The sequence below is a fragment of the Petromyzon marinus genome, chromosome 50 (assembly GCF_048934315.1).
Source record: "Petromyzon marinus isolate PM22_M1 ecotype Great Lakes invasive population chromosome 50, UKy_Petmar_22M1.pri1.0, whole genome shotgun sequence".
Taxonomy (NCBI): Eukaryota; Metazoa; Chordata; class Hyperoartia; order Petromyzontiformes; family Petromyzontidae; genus Petromyzon; species Petromyzon marinus.
Genome location: NC_133716.1, coordinates 12429001 through 12450249, shown reverse-complemented (window position 1 = coordinate 12450249; position 21249 = coordinate 12429001).

Below are 21249 nucleotides of genomic sequence, written 5' to 3'. Positions count from 1 at the left end.
CATGGGACCAAACTTCACAGTTTCCTGCGACCAGGAAATTGGGCGACCTCCCCCGAGGCTAATGTGCACCGCGGCGCCGTGACTTGGGTTGTAATTACATGGTCACAACGGGGCTGCTGAGCCACCGCGGATAGAAAACACCCACAACACGCACGGGTCAGCAGGCAGGTAGGGGAGGACGGAGTCACGAACGGCGGGAAAAACAGGGCCGGTCCTCTGATTGGTAGGACAGATGCGCTTGTTTAGAGGGTGAAAAGCGGACGTCTGAGAGAGCACCGGTCCGGGGAGAGTGGTGGGAAATCCGAGCCACCTGATTGGACGGGAGGCCAGCGGATCAGCGCCGATTTATCTTTGATGTAGAGGACAATAAAAAGAGTAGAGAAGGTAGGGAGAGTTAGTTCGTGTTCTACTCAAGCCAGCGCTCGGGGCCGTCGACTTCCCAGCCACTCGAACGTCCATGTGACGAGTCGAAGTGCAGCGAGGATCCGACCCAGCAGCTCCGTACGAGTCAAACCGTGAGTACCCGAGAGTGAGATATTGAGGCCATTGTGAGATTTTCCTAGGAGAGTGATTCCGAAGAGGTTGGACAGAATGGGTCTTAGACCATCGGGAGATAGGTTAGACCTGCCCTGCTGACTCAAAGTGACTCGGGTAATTTAGCCTCGGACTCGCTGAGAATAAACTTTTGGGGATCAATAAACCTTGTCGTGTGGTTTCTGCGAGGGTGGAACGGATGCATGTTTGTGTGTGTCGTTGTACCCTGTGTTTGTGCGTGAGTGTGTATTTACCCACGTGTTTGCGCTCGCCCATGTGTGTAGCTCGTGGTTAGCATGTGCGTGTGATGAACGGCGGCGGACTTGTACAGGGGTATGTGAGATTACTCATACGCCCTTTCGTTTAACTTTAACGTGTGCTTGAGGCTAACGGGCGGCGTACACGCGAGATTATTCGTGCGGCCTTTGTTTAGCGTGTGCGTGCGGTGAACGGGCGGCGTACCCGTGAGATTGTTCATACAGCCCTTTAAATAAATCTCCGAGACAACCTCCCCAATTGGCTGCGCGTGTGCGAGTGACGTCTCTGCCCTCTGATCCCCGACCCTGAGTCCCGCGCACGCGATTGGTGTGTGGCACAGGAGAGGAGCGACGTCGGATTTCGAGTGAGTAGGTGTGAGTGAGTGTGCGCAGACAATGTGTAAATTGATCCCAGGTGGCTAAGCGCCAGCCACGAATCATGTCCCGAGGGGCCGCAGCGAAGAGGGGGGAGTCGGTGAGCAGTAACCCTCCCCAGGACACGGAAGAGGGAAGCAGTGGATCCCAAGTGAGCGAGGAGCCGGGGGTCAGCCTCCCCGACAGTAACGCGTGCGGGGGTTTTAAAACAGTGTGCACGCATGTGTGAGCTGCGGACAGTGAGGTCACATCAGGGCAAACAGGTGCTGCGACAGAAAGCAACGAGAGAGAGACGACCAATTAAGATGCACAGCAGTGATTGGCTGGTTGCAAATGCAGGCGCGGAACAAGCGCCAGGTTGGCGAGAGATTGAGGCGATAGCAGCGGAAGCCACGGGCAAGAGGCGACGGGAGGACGCCAGCTTAGGGCGTTTAATGAGGAGCAGAGGAGTTGAGTTGGTTGGAGTGAAGAGAAGAGTGAATGCAAGAGAAGTCCGGGACCCCGCTCTCCACACCGCGTCCTCTCCAGTGGTAATGGCTGATCCTCCACTGGAGGCAAGGGCGAGGTTGGAGAAGCGAGGGTAGACAGGCTAGCAGTAGAGAGGCTAAGGGAATTCTAAGTGTGAGTGCGCGAAGGCTAGCAGTAAAGAAGCTAGCAGAGTATATAGTGAGAGGCTAGCAGTAGAGAAGCTAGCATAGTGTATAGCGAGAGGCTAGCAGTAGAGAAGCTAGCAGAGTATATAGCGAGAGGCTAGCAGTAGAGAAGCTAGCAGAGTATATAGCGAGAGGCTAGCAGTAGAGAAGCTTGCAGAGTATATAGTGAGAGGCTAGCAGTAGAGAAGATAGCAGAGTATATAGTGAGAGGCTAGCAGTAGAGAAGCTAGCAGAGTACATAGCGAGAGGCTAGCAGTGGAGAAGCTAGCATAATATATAATGAGAAACTAGTAGTGTAGAAGCTAGCAGAGTGCATAGTAATAGGCTAGCAGTGGAGAGGCTAGCAGAGTGTACGGTGGGAAGCTACCAGAGTGTGTAGTGATAGGCTAGCAGCGGAGAGGCTAGCAGAGTGAGAGAGAGCAGGCTAGCAGCGGAGAGGCTAGGAGAGTGAGAGAGCAGGCTAGCAGTGGAGAGGCTAGGAGAGTGAGAGAGAGCAGGCTAGCAGTGGAGAGGCTAGGAGAGTGAGAGTGAGCAGACTAACGAGCGGAGTGAGTGAAGCATGGCAGGCAAGCAGAGCAAGCGAAAGAGTTACAACGGAGATACGTTGTGTTGAACGTGAAGAGTTCTCCTCTTCTGGTTTCTTTCGGTAAAGTCACGTGGAATGGAGATAAAATCATAACAAATATGTTATTATTTTTATAATTTTATTTTATCTCCATTCAACGTGACTTTACCGGAAGAACCCAGAAGATGAATCCCTGCAGTCATGAAAGCTTTAAATCGAAATTTAGTGAGGAGTTCTGTTCGAATAAAGTGACACAGGAGAAAAACAAGAAATTATCCGCGTGAAATAACACCACTACAGATGTAACCCAGTGGTTTTTACCCTGGGGTGCAGGCAATCCCTGGGGGTAAATGATGCCCTTTCTGGGGGTGCGAGGCATGGCCAGATTTTTGTTAGAAGGTAAATAATCTAATCACAAATTAAGCACGGGCACACAAGTACAACTACTTTGTTTCATCAAACCCTATGTATTTATTTAAATTATTTTTGACTTAAAGCTTTCGTGACTGCAGGAATTAATATTCTTGGGTCTTTCGGTAAAGTCATGTAGATAGGTTCAAAGAAAATAACAAAAAAATAACAAAAAACTATGACGTTTCAATCGCAACACAAGAGGTCGTCTTCAGGAAAAGGGGGGTTAGCTTCCAAGGCAAACTGTTTACAAGGGTTTGAAATGGGCGTAGCCCAAATGTCAGGAGCCAATGATAATGTAAGTGGTGGGCAGCCAACCCGATGGTGATTGGTTTTCCACCAATCAAAGGGCTGCCAGGTGAAAATTAGCATATTAAAGAGAGATTAGCATCATAGGACCTCCTTTGCCAGTGTAGTGTTGTAATTACGGACGAATAAACTTCTTTATGAGACACTCTGGTTATTGTCTTCCGACACGGTCCCTAACATACAAGGGGTATACGGTCCCCTTACCCGATACCTAAGGAGGTATGGCCTCCAGACTTGGCGGGACCTACTCATGGGTTACCCGCTAACCTAACGTCCTCCGGCTGGACCTAGGGGAGGCTAACTGACCCGACCACTTGGGTCTGTGGGTCCTGACCACTGGTTACACTGAGCCTCAGCCCTTAGAAGGGCTGCAAGGCTTGGTTCCAGGGTCCTATCTATCTTCAGCCCGGGCTTCGTGTGGAGAGAGAACAGAGCCAGAGCTCTCAGCGCTCTGGCTTTTATACATGTTCGTGGCTGTCTCCGTCCAAGCCACGCCCCTTCTTGGAACCTTCTTATTGGCCCTCACGATCCGTCGTTTCGATGCGCTTTCACCTCTATCAGACCCCGGGAATTTTCCTAGCAGGAACTGCCGTTTGGATCCGCTCTCACTTCTGTTTGCCCCCGGGAATTTCCCTAGCAGGAACTGCTATTTGGATCCGCTCTCACCTCTGTTTGACCCCGGGAATTTCCCTAGCAGGAACTGCCGTTTGGATCTGCGCTCACCTGTGTTTGACCCCAGGAATTTCCCTAGCAGGAACTGCCGTTTGGATCTGCTCTCACCTCTGTTTGACCCCGGGAATTTCCCTAGCAGGAACTGCCGTTTGGATCCGCTCTCACCTCTGTTTGACACCCAGTGGTACTGCAGATTACTGAATGGTGAGTGGCGATCACCTCTACACCAGTACCAAAATATGATAATATGTTTTTCCCCTTTTTTGGAAACAAAACAAGTGTTAAGATGGTAAAACAACTGAAAACCTTTTACAAGGACTCATGTGTGCATTAACCACAATGCTTGTGGTCGGAATGCAAAAGAAATACTCTGATAATATATGCATTGTCCTTAAAACTGATTGGTCCACACCAGAGACAGCTTTCTTTTGAGCCTCGTCTCAAACGGTTTGAGACCAGAGGACGCCAAACGGCGTACAGCTCAAAGACAATGCACTATCAAAGTAATGAGAGCTCGGGGTGAGCATCTACATCATGTTTGCATTCTGACCACAAGCATTGTGGTTAATGCAGACATGATTCCTTGTAAAAGGTTTCAGTTTGGTGTTTTAACACCTTAACACCTGTTTTGTTGCCAGAAAAAAGTGGAAAAACCTATTATCAGAGATTAGCATGTGAATGGCAGATCGCAGTGTCGCAACCAAAAGGTCGGCGTGCGAAGTGACTGTGAAAGCGCAATATTGAAATGGGCGTAAAGCACAACTAACATCGGATGGTGGTAGGATGGGAACATCATAGCCAATTATGACTTAAACAGGTTGATAACGTCCTTCCAATGATTGCTCAGTTTGTACCCATCTTCTCGGTTGAAATTGTGTCTGTGTCTATATATATGGATGGCTTCATGAACGAATCTTTGTTGATAGCCAGTGAGCTTGCAAAGTACCTTCGTCTTAGAGAAATCAATTTTGTGTGACCCCACCACATTAAAACAATGATCAGCCACGGCCGAAGTATTGGTCCTAACGTGTTTCAGATCTGCCTTATGTTCACGAACATGGTCCGAGACATGTCTCTTAGTTTCCCCAATGTAACTACTGCCGCAGACACAGATTAGTTTGTAGACGCCGGGGTATTGCATGTCAGGGATCACATTCTTCACAGATGGGATCAGATCACGAATTTTATGTACTGTGTTCAATCGAACCTGGATCTTGTGTTTGCTCATGATTTTGGAAATCTTTTTAGTGACCCCTGGTATGTATGGCAGGGTGATGGTTTTGATTGGGTCCTCAGATGGTTCTTTCTCAATGGTTGGGGTGATAGCTTTACGGATTGTGTTGTCTGAATATCCATTCATCTTGAGAGCTTGGTGTACGTGTTCCAGTTCACCACTTCAATTACCAATGGCTGCTGACATTTGGGCTTAGCCCATTTCAAACCCTTATAAACAGTTTGCCTTGGAAGCTAACCCCCCTTTTCCTGAAGAAGACCGCTTGTGTTGCGATCGAAACGTCGTAGTTTTTTTGTTATTTTCTTTGAACCTATCTACGTGACTTTATTGAAAGACCCAAGAATATGTATATTTTTTACGATTGAGAACCAAAGGGGTGCAATGCTGCAGTAAAGGGTTAAGAGCCAATGGTTGTAATCGGAATTGCGCGAAACATCCCCGATGCTGTAACATTCGCTAAAAACCACTCGATTGGGACTACATACAGCAGCAGCATCGCCCTCTCTCCTGTCAAAGCGTGGCAGGACGATCCTGAAAAAAAAGAGTCTTGAGACTCGGCGAGGCTTTCCTCGAGAAATGAGCGTAATCGTAGTGATTGAATGTATATACGATGACAAACATATAATTCTTATGACATCATATTTGATTTGGCGCCCTTCAAAACCTCCGCACGTCGACTCTGCACTGAAGATTCCTTTCAAAAACAAAACACGAAGACATTTTTACTAAACACGAACACATTAACTTGGAGTAAATGGTTTGGGTTTGGGGCACATTGAATTTACATTGTGGGTCCATGCTTATACCATTATTCCGGCAAACGTGGGCATACGTAGATGGGTGGTCAGTGCAGAGGCGGATCTATCAACCTTACAAGGTTGAGAGGAGAGGTCCTGACATTTCAATCTTTTAAATAGAGCCCTTGCATTAATAACATACAAATGTAATATATTATCAGTGGTAAATATCTCAAGCCATATTTCGCACCCTCCTCCCTGTGAGGAGCATTCCAGCCTCGACGTTCATCTCCCGTTTACAGCCCTGCGGAGCCGCCAGCGTGGAATTTCCACATTCCTATGGCGGGGAGGGTGAGTCTATTCATAGAACCCCTTGTTGACTTACACCACAAAGCGATGCCCATAATATCGACGAGCCACCTGGCACAGCCTTCTCTCGAATGTGTGCCAAATATAATCGTTCTCTCCCTTCTAGAACACGACGCGAATTTGTACAAGCCCCCCCGCAACACTCATGCCCTCGCTCACTCAGGACTGTCCATGTTTTTGACGCCATAGAATATTGCGTTGGCGAGTTGTGCGTCACCAAGGCTGTGTCGGTTTCACCTGCCGCAGACCACGCATCCGGCCGGGTGGCTCCGCGGCAGAGCAGCGGCTCGCAATCGACAGGTTGAGAGTTCACATCCTGGTCGGGGGTTTATCTCAGCCCATCGTCCCATCGGGGGTCAATAGAGTAGGTAGCACTTTTGTGGGGAAGTCGTTACTAGTGCCGTATGGACAGACTGAGCCCCGCCATGGAAATGTGGATTTTTCACCACTGGCTTAATGTTCATTTGAGAACATTTACTTTCACTGGATTCGTCCAGTAGCAAAATAACAAAGCAGACAATTCGCATCCTTCCAAAATCTGTCCCTACAAAAAAGACTTTAAATGTTTTTTACACATTCCATCAGGCACGCGGCCTTCTGAGAGTATGTAATTTCAGCAACACTCATTCAACACATCACTCTTAAGCGGTTTCGTATTGCAGTATCTCATCAGCAAAGTCAGGCTCGCTTGAATGAATTGTGGTGAACTGTGAGATGGGGCGCCGCGGTGGCGAGATGTTAACTCCCTCGCCTGGTATGCAGGAGGTCGTGGATTCGATCCCGACCCTGATGCCTGCTGTATATTTGAAGTTTGCATGTCTCTCTTTCTGTGGTCGCGTGGATTTATCCCTTTCCCTCCACATTCAGAAATATGAGTTCAGAGTAATTGGCTGCTATAAATTTCCACAAGTCACATCATTTGTGGCCAGGTCGCTTCTGAAAAAGAGCATTACAGCATAGCTCAGTGGGCCTTCTTACCTGGTAAGCACAACTAGTTTTATAGTTGAGAATTCCACGGTGTTAACATATAAGGCAAAGGGCCTTCAGTGTGTCGGGTGGCCAGTCCGTGGGATTACGTGCCACTGGGTGTCACTAGTGGTTACAAGAGGCACACGCGATACCTGTACAGGGCCGTCTTTGTGTTACGCGAAACGCACGCTTGTATACACACGCACACCGTCCGCGGAGGTGACCGGATGCTCACGTGAGCCACTCCACCATTATCCGTTGTGCTGCGTGCGTCGGATGCCACGGTGAATTGACGAAAGCAGTGGAATCAAGTGCGCAAATAAGCGTGAAGAGTTGCGCTGGGAGACACAGCATGGAGAGGCACGCGGATCATATTCCAGACGCGAATTTGAGAAATCGATTTGATTGTTGAGATGAATGAGCAGAAATTGCGCAGGACGCGTGACTCTGCACAGGGATGGGCGTCGGCGATACTGGAAATGGAGTGGCAGCGATGAGGTCGGCTCATGCGCAAGAGCGACACGAATTGTGGTGGCATCGCAACACCCATCAGGGATGTTGACGGTAGGAGGCTTCCTCCAGCGGTTGATAGACCACGGCTATTGCTGGGTTCAGTGCGCTCCGTGGATTGATTATAACCCCGCTGTTGCTGCTGCTGCCCAGGTGGGTGACAAATAACACTCGCGGCAAGCATCCAGGTGAGTCTCTCCGTGAGTACCCAGGTGAGTCTCACCGTGAACACACAGGTGAGTCTCACCGTGAGCATACAGGTGAGTCTCACCGTGAGCATACAGGTGAGTCTCCCATTTAGCACCCAGTTGAGTATCCCCATGAACGCCCAGGTGAGTCTTGCCGTGAGCGTCCAGGTGAGCTCCCCGTGATTGCCCAGGTGAGTCTCCCCGTAAGCACCCAGGTGAGACTCCCCGTGAGCACCCAGGTGAGTCTCCCCGTGAGCGCAATGGTGAGTCTCCCCATGACCGCTCAAGTGAGTCTCGCCGTGAGGACCCAGGTGAGCCTCTCCGTGATCACCCAGATAAGTCTCCCTTAATCACCCAGGTGAGTCTCCCCTTCAGCACCCAGGTGAGGCTCCCCTTGAGCGCCGAGGTGAATCTCCCCGTGAGCACCCACGTGAGTCCTCTCCGTGAGTGCCCAGGTGAGTCAGTGAGCACCCAGGTGAATCTCCCTGTGAGCACCCAGGTGAGATTCCCTGTGAACGCCCTAGTGAGGCTCCCCGTGAGCACCCACGTGAGTCCTCTCCGTGAGGGCCCAGGTGAGCCTCTCCGTGAGCGCCTTGGTGAGTTTCCCTGTGAACACGCAGGTGAGTCTCCCCGTGAGCACCCACGTCAGTCCTCTCCTTGAGTGACCAGGTGAGTCTCCCCGTGAGCGCCCACGTGAGTTATCTCCGTGAGTGCCCAGGTAAATCTCCCCGTGAACACGCAGGTGAGTCTCCCCGTGAGCACCCAGATGAGTCTCCCCGTGAGCACGCAGGTGAGTCTCCCCGTGAGCACGCAGGTGAGTCTCCCCGTGAGCACGCAGGTGAGGCTCCTCGTGAGCGTGCAGGTGAGTCTTGCCGTGAGCATCCAGGTGAGTCGTCGGGGAGGGCTTTAGGAAACCAACAACTCGTAAATTACATTGTGCGTCTTTAGAGGGAGGCGACGTTTCGGTCAAAAAACCTTCTTCAAAGCATATGAAAAATGGCCCATTTACCCGACACGCTGTCTTTCATATATTTCATAGCACACAAAGAATGTTCCTTTAAGGCTACAGTGCGGCTACTGACCGTCAATCTAGCAGCAGCACCAAACAATGTACACCCAACCAAGTGACTCGCGAGCACAGACTGCTGACGAGCACGAGAAGAATGTAAGCCGCGTGGCCTGGCATGCGAACGGGTGGGGTGCGAGAGCCGTGCGTGTGTGGCTGCGCTTGAGTGAGTGCACCACAGCGGCGAGCTGTTAGCTACCTCGCCTGGTGTACGGGATGTCGTGGGTTCTATCCCAACCCTGACGCGTGCTGTATATTCGGAGTGTGCATGTTATCCCCGTTTTTACTTAAATAATAATAATATAGCAGTAGTCTGAGTGCACATGTCTGGACCAAACTGTGCTTACAGTTCTGGCATATCTGTGAACGCGCACCCCGTGACTTGGTTGAACAAAATTATTTCCTCCCATTAAATGGGTATTGAAGGGGTTCGTCTGTGAGCCAGTGGTGGAAACTAAACTATTTTTAATATTTTACCAGGTACGGGCCAATGAGCTATGTAGCTTAACACGTAGGCTTTCGCGACCAATATTGTTCATAATAAAGTTTTTTGGGTTAGATCGCGTTATTTATAAATGTGTCGTAACCCTCCACCACCCGACACGGCCATATACACATACTAATTAACGGATTACTAACATAGCATATAATCACTAACACACATTACAACTAATTACTAATCTACAACTCATTACTAATCATAACCAATGACTGATTACTAATCGATTATATAATTACAATACCCCCCCCCTCCGCCTATAATCACTGCACCTGATATGAGTTAAATGATGACGTCACCCTGCTGCTCTATATAAAACCCAGAGCAAGCGAGGGCTTTACCGTTCTGGCGAATTGCCCGATGATGCTGGATGTATTTACCAGCGAAACGTCGTACTCAAACTGTAAATGTTGTGGATTCACTCTTCAACACACCGGTGGGTATAAGTAGTGACTTATGTGTCTTTTGTCAACGTGACACTTTTTTGCTGATTGGCCGTGTCGGGTGATGGAGGGTTACGACACATTTATAAATAACGCGATCTAACCCAAAAACCTTTATTATGAGCTATGTAGCTCTTTTCAGAAGCCACCTGGCCACAAATGATAGCCCAAAGGAGTGGCGCATCACGTGGAAACGTACAGCAGCCAAAAACTCTCAAAGCCTGTTCAGGAATGTGGAGGGAAAAATACCGGAGGACCCGGAGAAAAATCCACGCTACCATGGGGAGAACATGCAAACTCCAAATAAATTCGACATTCCTACGGTGGGGACAAGTTCACCCATAGGGCAGTCCACTGTTGACTTCCTCCACAGAGTGTTACTCATTTTATCGACGACGCGGTCGTGAACTTAGCTCAGCTGTCCGAGCAAGAACTATGGTCAAATGATAATTACAGGAATGACGTGAACTCGTAACGAGTCGTCGCCACACGCTAGTGGCTCACTCGTAGAGAGGACGACTCAGGGGTGCAGCCATGCGGTGATGAGCCGGCGCCATATGCCCAAGCTCTGCTGTTCTATACAGTGAGAGAAAAAATTATTTGATCCCCTGCTGATTTTGTACGTTTGCCCACTGACAAAGAAATGATCAGTCTATAATTTTAATGGTAGGTTTACTTGAACAGTGAGAGACAGAATAACAACAACAAAATCCAGAAAAAACGCATGTCAAACTTGTTATAAATTAATTTGCATTTTAATGAAGGAAATAAGTTTTTGACCCCTCTGCAAAACATGACTTAGTACTTGGTGGCAAAACCCTTGTTGGCAATCACAGAGGTCAGACGTTTCTTGTAGTTGGCCACCAGGTTTGCACACATCTCAGGAGGGATTTTGTCCCACTCCTCTTTGCAGATTTTCTCCAAGTCATTAAGGTTTCGAGGCTGACGTTTGGCAACTCGAACCTTCAGCTCCCTCCACAGATTTTCTATGGGATTAAGGTCTGGAGACTGGCTAGGCCACTCCAGGACCTTAATGTGCTTCTTCTTGAGCCACTCCTTTGTTGCCTTGGCCGTGTGGTTTGGGTCATTGTCATGCTGGAATACCCATCCACGACCCATTTTCAATGCCTTGGCTGAGGGAAGGAGGTTCTCACCCAAGATTTGACGGTACATGGCCCCGTCCATCGTCCCTTTGATAAGGTGAAGTTGTCCTGTCCCCTTAGCAGAAAAACACCCCCAAAGCATAATGTTTCCACCTCCATGTTTGACGGTGGGGATGGTGTTCTTGGGGTCATAGGCAGTATCCCTCCTCCTCCAAACACGGCGAGTTGAATTGATGCCAAAAAGCTCCATTTTGGTCTCATCTGACCACAACACTTTCACCTAGTTGTCCTCTGAATCATTCAGATGTTCATTGGCAAACTTCAGACGGGTATGTATATGGGCTTTCTTGAGCAAGGGGACCTTGCGGGCACTGCAGGATTTCAGTCCTTCACGGCGTAGTGTGTTAACAATTGTTTTCTTGGAGACTATGGTCCCAGCTGCCTTGAGATCATTGACAAGATCCTCCCGTGTAGTTCTAGGCTAATTCATCACCGTTCTCATGATCATTGCAACTCCACGAGGTGAGATATTGCATGGAGCCCCAGGCCGAGGGAGATTGACAGTTATTTTGTGTTTCTTCCATTTGTGAATAATCGCACCAACTGTTGTCACCTTCTCAGCAAGCTGCTTGGCAATGGTCTTGTAGCCCATTCCAGCCTTGTGTAGATCTACAATCTTGTCCCTGACATCCTTGGAGAGCTCTTTGGTCTTGACCAGACATGGGCAAAGTACGGCCCCCGGCCCGTATACGGCCCGTTGGGCTTTTTAATCTGGCCCGCCGAACTTATCCAAATATTATTATTAAAATAAATTTTACCTTTCTCCTGTAATGCCCCCATTTCCCCATTAGATGGCGCACTTTGACCGGGAGTTACGGCATGTTTTTGTATTGTTCATGTTCGTGCAATTTATTATATTGCCTTGCAAATAAATGCTTTGCTACCAGTTAAAGGCCAAATCCTTTCATGTAATAATTTTTACACGTCATTTATATTAGTTCACACAAACACTCCATCCATCTGTTCCTGGCCCGGCCCCTCTGTCAAATTTTAGAACCCATTGTGGCCCGCGAGTCAAAAAATTTGCCCACCCCTGGTCTTGACCATGGTGGAGAGTTTGGAATCTGATTGATTGATTGCTTCTGTGGACAAGTGTCTTTTATACAGGTAACAAGCTGAGATTAGGAGCACTCCCTTTAAGAGTGTTCTACTAATCTCAGCTCGTTACCTGTATAAAAGATACCTGGGAGCCAGACATCTTTCTGATTGAGAGGGGGTCAAATACTTATTTCCCTCATTAAAATGCAAATCAATTTATAACATTTTTGACATGCGTCTTTCTGGATTTTTTGGTTATTCTGTCTCTCACTGTTCAAATAAACCTAGCATTAAAATTATAGACTGATCATTTCTTTGTCAGTAGGCAAACGTACAAAATCAGCAGGGGATCAAATACTTATTTCCCTCACTCTATATATTACGATGTTTCCAGTCAATTGTTGAGCGCGCGTACGAGTGGAAGAAAACCAGAGCACGCGGTAAAAGCCCACGCGTGCGAGGAGACAACACTCGATCCCAGGGTTCGGCAACCAAAATAAAAAGAGCCGGTTTTTTTTCTAATTCGGTAAAAAAAAATCCTCAATATGCACTGTGTGGTGCATAACGTCACGAAGCAGTCCTTAAAGAGCCTCATGCGGCTCCGGAGCCGTAGGCTGCCGACCCCTGGTCTATCTCATACAGATGTGTTTTGCTGTACCGCACTTTCTACAATGACCCGCAACGCATTGATAGGGCTTCATTCAGCAGTAGACTGGCCCACACGTGTCCATGTACTCGTAAAGGCACCGCTGTAATGCCCAGGGCCAACCTTGGCAGTGGGTAACGTACTGCGAGACAGCGCCCCCCTCCCATTCTTCCCTCGCGCGGCCAGGACCCGCATCGCCGGTAAAAAAGTGAGAACCCAAAAAACCCCAAATCGTTTATCAGCCTTTTAACATGCTCCCCGGGGCTTGCAGTGTTTCCATCATAGACCAAAGCCAAACGTATTTCTCAAGTCAGCCTACAGGATAGGTCTACCATCATCAAACACCGCGGCGCACCCTGTGATGAAGTTCAACTCGGCACACGACGAATCAGTTCCGGCCACCCTCCCCCCCACGCAACTGGATGCAAAACTGTGTTTTGTTTGCGACTCGCTCACTCGGAGAAAAAAAAACTGTATCCAGCACTGCTGCATCCAGCTGCTTCGGTGTCGATCACGGTTAACACGGTTGAATTAAAATCCGGAGCTCGCCGGTTCGATCATATCTTACCGGCCTCGCAGTTGACACAATTAGTTTAAGTTGGTCAAATAATTCCCCCCCCCCTGCCCGCGCCTGTGACCACACCGCAGTCGAGATGGTGGACGCACAGTCGGATCGGCAAGTTGCGTGTGGTGGGAATAAAATTGTGGGTCCGCCCACCTCTTTCAAGAACGTCTGGTCGACGCGGAAAAGTAGGCCAAATACCCATCGAGAGAAACTCTCTTGAGCTCCCTCCATTGGGGTGGGGGGGGAAGCCTTTCCACCATGAGTGGCGAGAGAGAACAATTGTAACTCTTTTTATTTCGCCAGGTAAGGCAAACTGAGATGTGCACCTTTTTTTCAGAAATGATTTGGTCATCACAAATGATAGCTCAACGGAATGGCTTGTCACGTGGATGTATATAGCAAGCAAATTATCTAAAGGCGTGTTTGTAAATGTGGAGGGAAAAACCGGAGGACCAGGAAAAAAATTCACGCGACCACGAGGTGACAGACAGACACACGTCAGGGTCCGGATCGAACCGCACCCTCAACCTTTATTGGTAACCAAAATGTCACGACTGAGCGACAGGTGGAACCGGAGTGGATGTGGGGGCAGCAGCAGCAACAGGTGACCGCAACCTTTGAGATGGTGATTTGGCCCATTAATGCGCTGCAGATCGGAAGAACGATAATCCAATGTAAATGTCACGGAGTCATTCTCGTGCTCACCAGAACTAAGCTTTCTCACAATGCCATGTACTGCATCAGAGACATTTCATAGTTTAACTTTTACTATAGCACGGTTGGTTACGTACGGTGCGAAAGAAGTTCAACATACGTATAATATAAACTAGCAGCCCGCACGTCCTTCGGACGTGACCGTCCGTCTCTCCCTCCAGCCAGCCAGCGAGCAAAACTTTGATTGCAAATGTACTGTGGCATGGTTTTCGATGGAGTTTCACGGGCACCCTGCGTGGACTTCAGAGCGGATGGGGTGGCGAGGAGTGACGTCATCACGCACGAGCCCGGCGCCGTCGTGCCGTGCGGGTGACGTCATCGCGCTGATGTGCGCTGTGACGTCACCGCCGCTCACCTGCCCGCGCGCCTGGAATCCAGCCAAAGCAGGTCAACAATGAGGCCAGCAACAATAGGGGCATACAGTAATGATAAGTTTATTTAGTAGTATCCTTTGTGATATTTGAAAGGTGTGTTTGTTACCCAATAGCTACTGCAGTATTAAGTAACTATTCATATGCCGATTTAACAACGTAGAAATATTTTTTTAAAAATCCAATACTTATCAGACCCCATGGTGTAAAGTGCAGACTCCAACTCTTATTATCCACTCTCTATATATGTTGCTATTAAGGACCATTGCCCGAAACGTCGCTTATTGTATTATTTTGAACGGCCGCAGTGTCATTGACGAGAGTGCTGTAGGGTTCCGTGATACTGACACCGCGTTCGTACAGAGAGTGTAGCCTGAACAGACTGTTGGGGCAAGTGCTGTGAGCGAGTAGCAGCACAAACAAATGCCGGGTGGCTGGCCATCACCACGCCCGGCCGCCTTTGTCTCCCTAGAGTGACGATGTTTTTACACAGCCCCACCAGGTAATCATTTGAGGCCGAGTCGACCTAGAAGGAGGCCCAGGACCGGCTGACACAATCGTCACTGCTGTTGGTTGTGATCGGGAGTCGAACTTGGGTCGCCGGGTTCTCGTCGCGCAGCGCGCTAACCGCTACTACACTACCGCTCCCCCACCTACACACAACAGGACTGTAGAGTATATCCACAGTTTATATGAATAGCCATAGTGATCGCAACTGTCATGGCATCACACACAGCCGCCTTGAGCTGCTGCACAACCACAAACTCCGCTTTAAATTGGGCCTCATCCACCGCAGCAGGGGTCACGGAGTGAGGGCAGCAGGGGTCGCGGGGTCTGGGTAGCAGGGGTCACGGAGTGAGGGCAGCGGGGGTCACGGAGTGAGGGCAGCAGGGGTCGCGGCGTCAGGGTAGCAGAGGTCATGGCGTGAGGGCAGCGGGGGTCACGGTGTGAGGGCAGCGGGGGTCATGGCATGAGGGCAGCGGGGGTCACGGAGTGAGGGCAGCGCTAGACGGGCACAGACGCGGGCTCGCCATCAGCACCCTCGTAGTGACCACCACGTGCACAGCCACCATGGTTACCTCCGATTAGCTCGGTTAGCTACTTAAGGTACGGAAGAAGTTCAACAGACTCTACATACGTACGTTACTCTTCCCGTGAACTCTACGCACCGATGCTTCGTTCACCCACGTTGTGGACTTGGTCTACCACAGACTGTTTCTTGTCACGCGTTCACTCCCGACTATAACGACGTTGACAGTGCTGTTTTCTGCTGGCCGCTTAACTGTTGGACTTTTTTTGGCTTCTTGTACTTCAGGAAGCGCGTTTAATCAACTGAACCCACGGAGAGCAATTTTCGTCGATTTCCTCCGCAGCTCATTCAAGTGGCACAGCCGTGATTCATGAACTCTCAACAACCGGTTGGATCCCACCCCCCCGTCAACGTGACATTTGAGAAGGCGAATCGAGCAAATGGGAGAGAGGGAGAGACAACAAAGTGAGATTCGGACGGGCTCCACAGCACAGAGGCAGTTTCGACGCAAGAGGTCAACCGCGGAAACGTTTGATTTTAATAGGTGTTTTGCATAGGGGTTTGTTTTTGCCTTGTACGGGTAATCGCATGAAAAGAAAGACAAACCAGTAAAACCGGTTGGCCGAACCTTTAGACGTGTCACTCCAGATGAATACTCACCATGACGTGCTCATCGTATTCTAAACTGAGACACGAAGGGAGCTGTCGCAAAGGTCACCCCGCTGCACTTGCAGCCCAGAGTACGTAGGTTCGATCCCGTGTCTGGTTCCAGCAATTGAAGCAACGGTGTACATTCCGCTCGTTGCATTCACGAGGAATATCCCACTCGGATTCTATTACCGGGCCCTGACTTTAGGAAAGACGGTTACCGTTTTGACAACCACGGCGGAATCCAGAAACAACCACCTTTTAACAAACACATTATTGGTGATGTAACTGCTTTGGCAATTTCGCAAAAGCGCAACTTTCACAAATTGAACACATTTGCCAATAACGCGGTGGCCTTAGCCGTTTAAGTAACAACAGCGGGGAAGAACAGACCCTGTCGACTCGAGGACTGAGGTTGGCCAAACCCGAGCTCACCCTCGATGACTTTATCCTTCAGTGGACGCCGATACAACCAGACCAGTGGTGTGACCATGGCTACACGCGTGGGCCCTTAGCTATGCCAATCTGTTGGTATAAACTTTAGAATAACGCATTTCCACCAGCACACAGGCACCAGACCTGGCTTTTTTGTGTGGAAGATATCGATTGCTGCATTGGCATTGTCTCTTGCTCCTAAGATGAACTCAATGCCTTCATTCAGTTTGTCTTTTGTTATTAACAAAGTGACTTTAATTGCCAAATGGAAATTGTGAACAGTCTCTCTTTACTGGACATCAGACTGTCCCATTGAAGGTGATAATCGAGCCACAGCTGTGTCATGCAAACCAACAGGTTCACACTGCTTGCTGCCTGCTCTATGCATCGTCGCACCCCGCCCACACCAAGAGGGCATTCAAACACCGTCACGGTTTCTCCACCTGCGTTGCTTGTACAGCAACGATGAATATAGTCACGAAGCCAAAGAGGCACTCTTCACTGCACGTAAACACCCTGATGAAAAGAAGCAGTGGACAGGGCCTAGCATCGGGCCTCCTCGGTGGAGCATGAAACAGCTGTGCAACCGGTCGACCGCAGACACAGGACGCGGTGACAGTTGTTCTGACATTGCCACCCCGCAAACCTGGCTATCGAAAAGATTAGCCTCAACAATTTTCCAATCTTAAGGAGCTCCGCGAAAGTATTCCAGCAGGCGGGATGAGTACTTCCATCTCCCGAAGGAGTGTGGACAGACCACAAATAGTCGCGAGTGCTCACGGCTACTGCGGCAGCGTAAGGTAACGCTGCATCAAGGACCATACATGCTCTATCTACTGCTATCGGGCTGTGTAGGTAACCACACAAAGCGGAGTGCTCTATCTACTGCTACCGGATTGTGTAGGTGCCCACACAAAGCGGAGTGCTCTCTCTACTACTGCGGTGTGGAAGGAGCCGCACCGAAAGCCACGAGGGTGCGACCTGCCACTCGGCTGTGCAGAAAGGAGACCTCGGGCCACGAGTGTTCTATCCACTGCTGGAGTGGGAGACTCCACACCGAGGCCTCCACGCCTGCTGCACTCACCGGAGTGAGGAGCTGTGGTTGTGTGCGCGCGCTGCCAGGGACTTTGGCGTCACGGTCACAGTTTAGTCCGCACCGCAACGGGCAACCACGAGGCTGGCTCACAGGAGAGTTTGGGACGCAAGGCAGCGCATGCTGCGCTGTTCGCGAAATTGTACTCCGCGCGACTCAGTGGGCACGAGCCCATTTTGCTGTAAACCATTGTTCAGTTATTGCATCACGTGTCATATATATATTCATGTTTGTGTTGATTAATTGAATTCACGAAAGTTGGTGACTTCATTGCCAGTTCATCACCAGACGTGTATTCACTCTGACCTTGCTGAAGGTCAAACGGTAGGCTGGTGCGATAAAGTCCACGTCACGCAAGACCCTTACTCAGACGTGGTGTTGACCAACTTGCCGCCTGCTATAAATTGACTGTCGTACGTGAATCCGCATTGATAACGGATTCACAGAAACTCGCTGAGGCTCAGGAGCTTTGTGGTGCCACGACCACGAAGCAACTCTGCAAACGCGGCAATCCCCTCCCGGCCCCCACACTAAACACACACCCACATACAGCGCACCCACGTAGTGTCCTGACGGGGGGGGGGGGTTGCTTGGCACATCGGGTTTTAATCCAAAGGGCCCCTAGAGGGAGAGTCCCACGGTTTCCCAGTGCCAGGAGATTGGCCGACCCTCACAGGACAAATTACATTGCTGTGCCCCTAAATTGGCTTAAGATTTATGGGCGCAGAACGAAAAGGTTCACTGGGCCAACCGCAATGAGTTACTCATGACACTGGAAGGGGCGGAGGGTGGAATATTAGGCCGGAAGGGCAGACCAGTGGGTTAGAATTAATGAGCACGGGAGGGCAATGGGTGAGGGTCCGCAGCAGCAGCAGACCCCGTGGCCCTCCATGTAGACGGCGCAGGTGAGCGCGCAATTGGCTGCGTGGTACAATGACACCCTGGGCCTTTGAAGTTTAGAGAATAAAGATAGGTGCCCCGGGACGGTGAGTTAAGTTGTCTTCAACCTCCGGGCAATCCGGGGTCCCTCACTGCCGTCGTGCCTCCTCGAACCGCTCGTAGCATCCGTGTGATGCCAGCGAGTGCTGCTACGAGGCAGTGATAAGCGAGGGTTTCGCTCGTCATTCTCCCTCCGACTCTCACAGCGTCCGTGGGACACCATGAGTACAGCTATGAGGTACGTGGTAGAGCGTTTGTGTAACTGGGGTCATAGGCAGTTAGGCTAGGCTCTCCTCGCGAAATATTCCCCCTTCAGGTCGCGGGTATTTGCGCCGTTAATAAACTCTAGTGTAGGGTATTTGCACCAGAATATTGGTGTAGCGTGATTTCTGTGTGAGGGCAGAACCTCGGCGTAGCATCTGTGATCTGTGTGTGGCGCGTCTGCGTGGAGAGACGGTGTGCCCGGCGTGAGCGCGAGTGCAGGTCTGCAGCGAGGGGATTCGTGTGAGTGTGCACGTGAGGTGCGTGTACTGCAGCACACAGAGCCGCCGTCGTTTGTCGTTTGCGCGTGCTTGTGCTCGCGTGCGTGTTTACACAGCGCGCTTTATGCAGTGCGTTTACACCACAGTAGAAATAGCGTTAACGGTGAAGCGTGCCCCATAGCCCTGTCCCAGCCGTTCCTTTCCCGCGAGCATTAGCCTCTGTTTGCACAGCGGATTAAGGGTTATCCACGGTGGGGGTGCATATTCATACCGCCGCCGTTCCTTTTGGCTGGCGCCAGGTCTTTGAGGAAACAACGCGCTTGCAGGGGCGTGCGCATGCACGCCTCCGTGTTCGTTCGTGTGTGGTAGGGTACGTGTGCGTGGGGGAGATAACCCTAGGTGGTGGTGAGCCAGCCGAGTAGCGATGTCCCTCAGAGAGGGCGTTGGCGTGGAGGGGTCGATCACTCGATCGGCGGGGGCCCGGCCGCCTGGGGAATAGAGGGGGTGGACGTCACACCCCGCACGCTCACAGGGAGCAGAGAGGCGGACGTCGGCCCCCACAGCTTCAACCTCCCGAATCGCATCACAATCAACTCGCCACATCTTCATCTCTGGTGGGAACGAGACGAGAAGGTGACATCTGCCTCGCATTCAAGATGAATACCGCTCAGCCGCCACGGCTGAATGGACACCTCACCCTCACTAACCATGTAGCTTTATTACTGAGCGCGAGATAAACCTTATCCATTTGTTCTGTAGTAATGACGCAGAGGCAGGTCTTCAAGTAAGTGCTTGCGCCGGTTTATTAACAAGGGTTGGTGACAACTTCCACCAGAGGTAGGTGCCCTACACTCGGTCCTTCACGTGGACCCTCGGTTTTGTCTGTCCCTAGCCTCGGCTATCTCTTGGGCTCTCTCACTCGAGTCGGATCGGGGGTTCAGCCAACACCGACCGACCGACCGGGGAGAGCGGCACCTTCCACGACTACCGCCGGCTTCTCTCCACACTCGCTGAGCTCTATCCCTGGCTGTCTCTTCAACCGCTCTCCATCCCGGGCTCCCACAACGACCCCGCTTTCGTCACACTGCCCCCCTTAAGTACCCCGAGGTGACATGACGTTATCGCACCGCACAGCACGTATGGGGCCGTCTATAAATGACGTCACGCGATTTTATACGATTTTTTTTACCCCCCCTTTGTCACACGGCGTCACAAAAAGTAAGACCCCCCCTGAATTATGACGTCCCAAAGCTCTGCCCCCCCCCCCAAATAATATATAAAACATGCTTCAAATCGCTTTAAACTATTGTCATTGTAGTGCGTATTTAATGTGGCACCGCACTCTGATGTTGTAGGAGAAAACATTTATTAAAAAGTATATTTAAGTAGAACGTGCTGTCTATATTTATTTAAAGTTGCGCATTTTGATGTGACGTCACATTTCTCAAACCCCCCAAGTGCGTGACGTCATTTATGGACGGCCCCTATGACGTCACGTCTCCATACTACTCTACACATTTGTAAGGGATCTGCGAGCCACCCTCACGCACCATGCAGACACGACATCTCCGCTCTCACGACACCACGCACCAATCATTTTGCACAGTCACACAAAGTCACTTTAATATGTTTTCTTGTTCATGTTTTTTGTTTGTTGCGGTTGCACCCGATTCAAGAGCCGAATGGCTCACAGGGCTATACCAAATAAATGAAAACTGCAAAAAAATCACACGCGCGGGAATGCGCGGTACGGGGGTCAGGGGTTAAAGGGCAGTGACGTCACCCGCGCCAGGCGTGCCCGCCGCGGCTGTGTATTGGGAGCGGAGATGGAGGGGTTAAATGGGGCTGTGGGACCGTGTTCGGGGTTGGTCTTGGAACCAGTGTTGCGTGCCTTGGTGCAACAAAGTGCTTTAACCATTCTACGACTCCTCTTCACATGTATAGAGTCGTATATACGGGCGACCTCCTGGGACACATTTGTTTTGTCGGTAACATTGGACGGCAAAGGATAAAAGACACTCAAATAAACCTAGTTTTAGATGGGTTGTATGTACTGTACGTTAAACTTATTTCGCACTGTACGTAGCCACCGCGCTAACCAGAGGTGCGGGGGAAGGACAACAAACTAAAACCACAAAGCAGGTCTAAAGAAATTAGTTTTCAATCGCGATGATTTAAACGTTTGAGATACATTCCTCTACCTTGCCGGCAAGGAATGTAAATATTTGAAAGTTCCTTTGGTCCTTCAGAGCCTCTTGGATTCAATTGAAATAATTATTGATCCCAGGAATGGTCCCCACCCGTTGGACAATGCTGCCCGTGGTTAGAGTGACG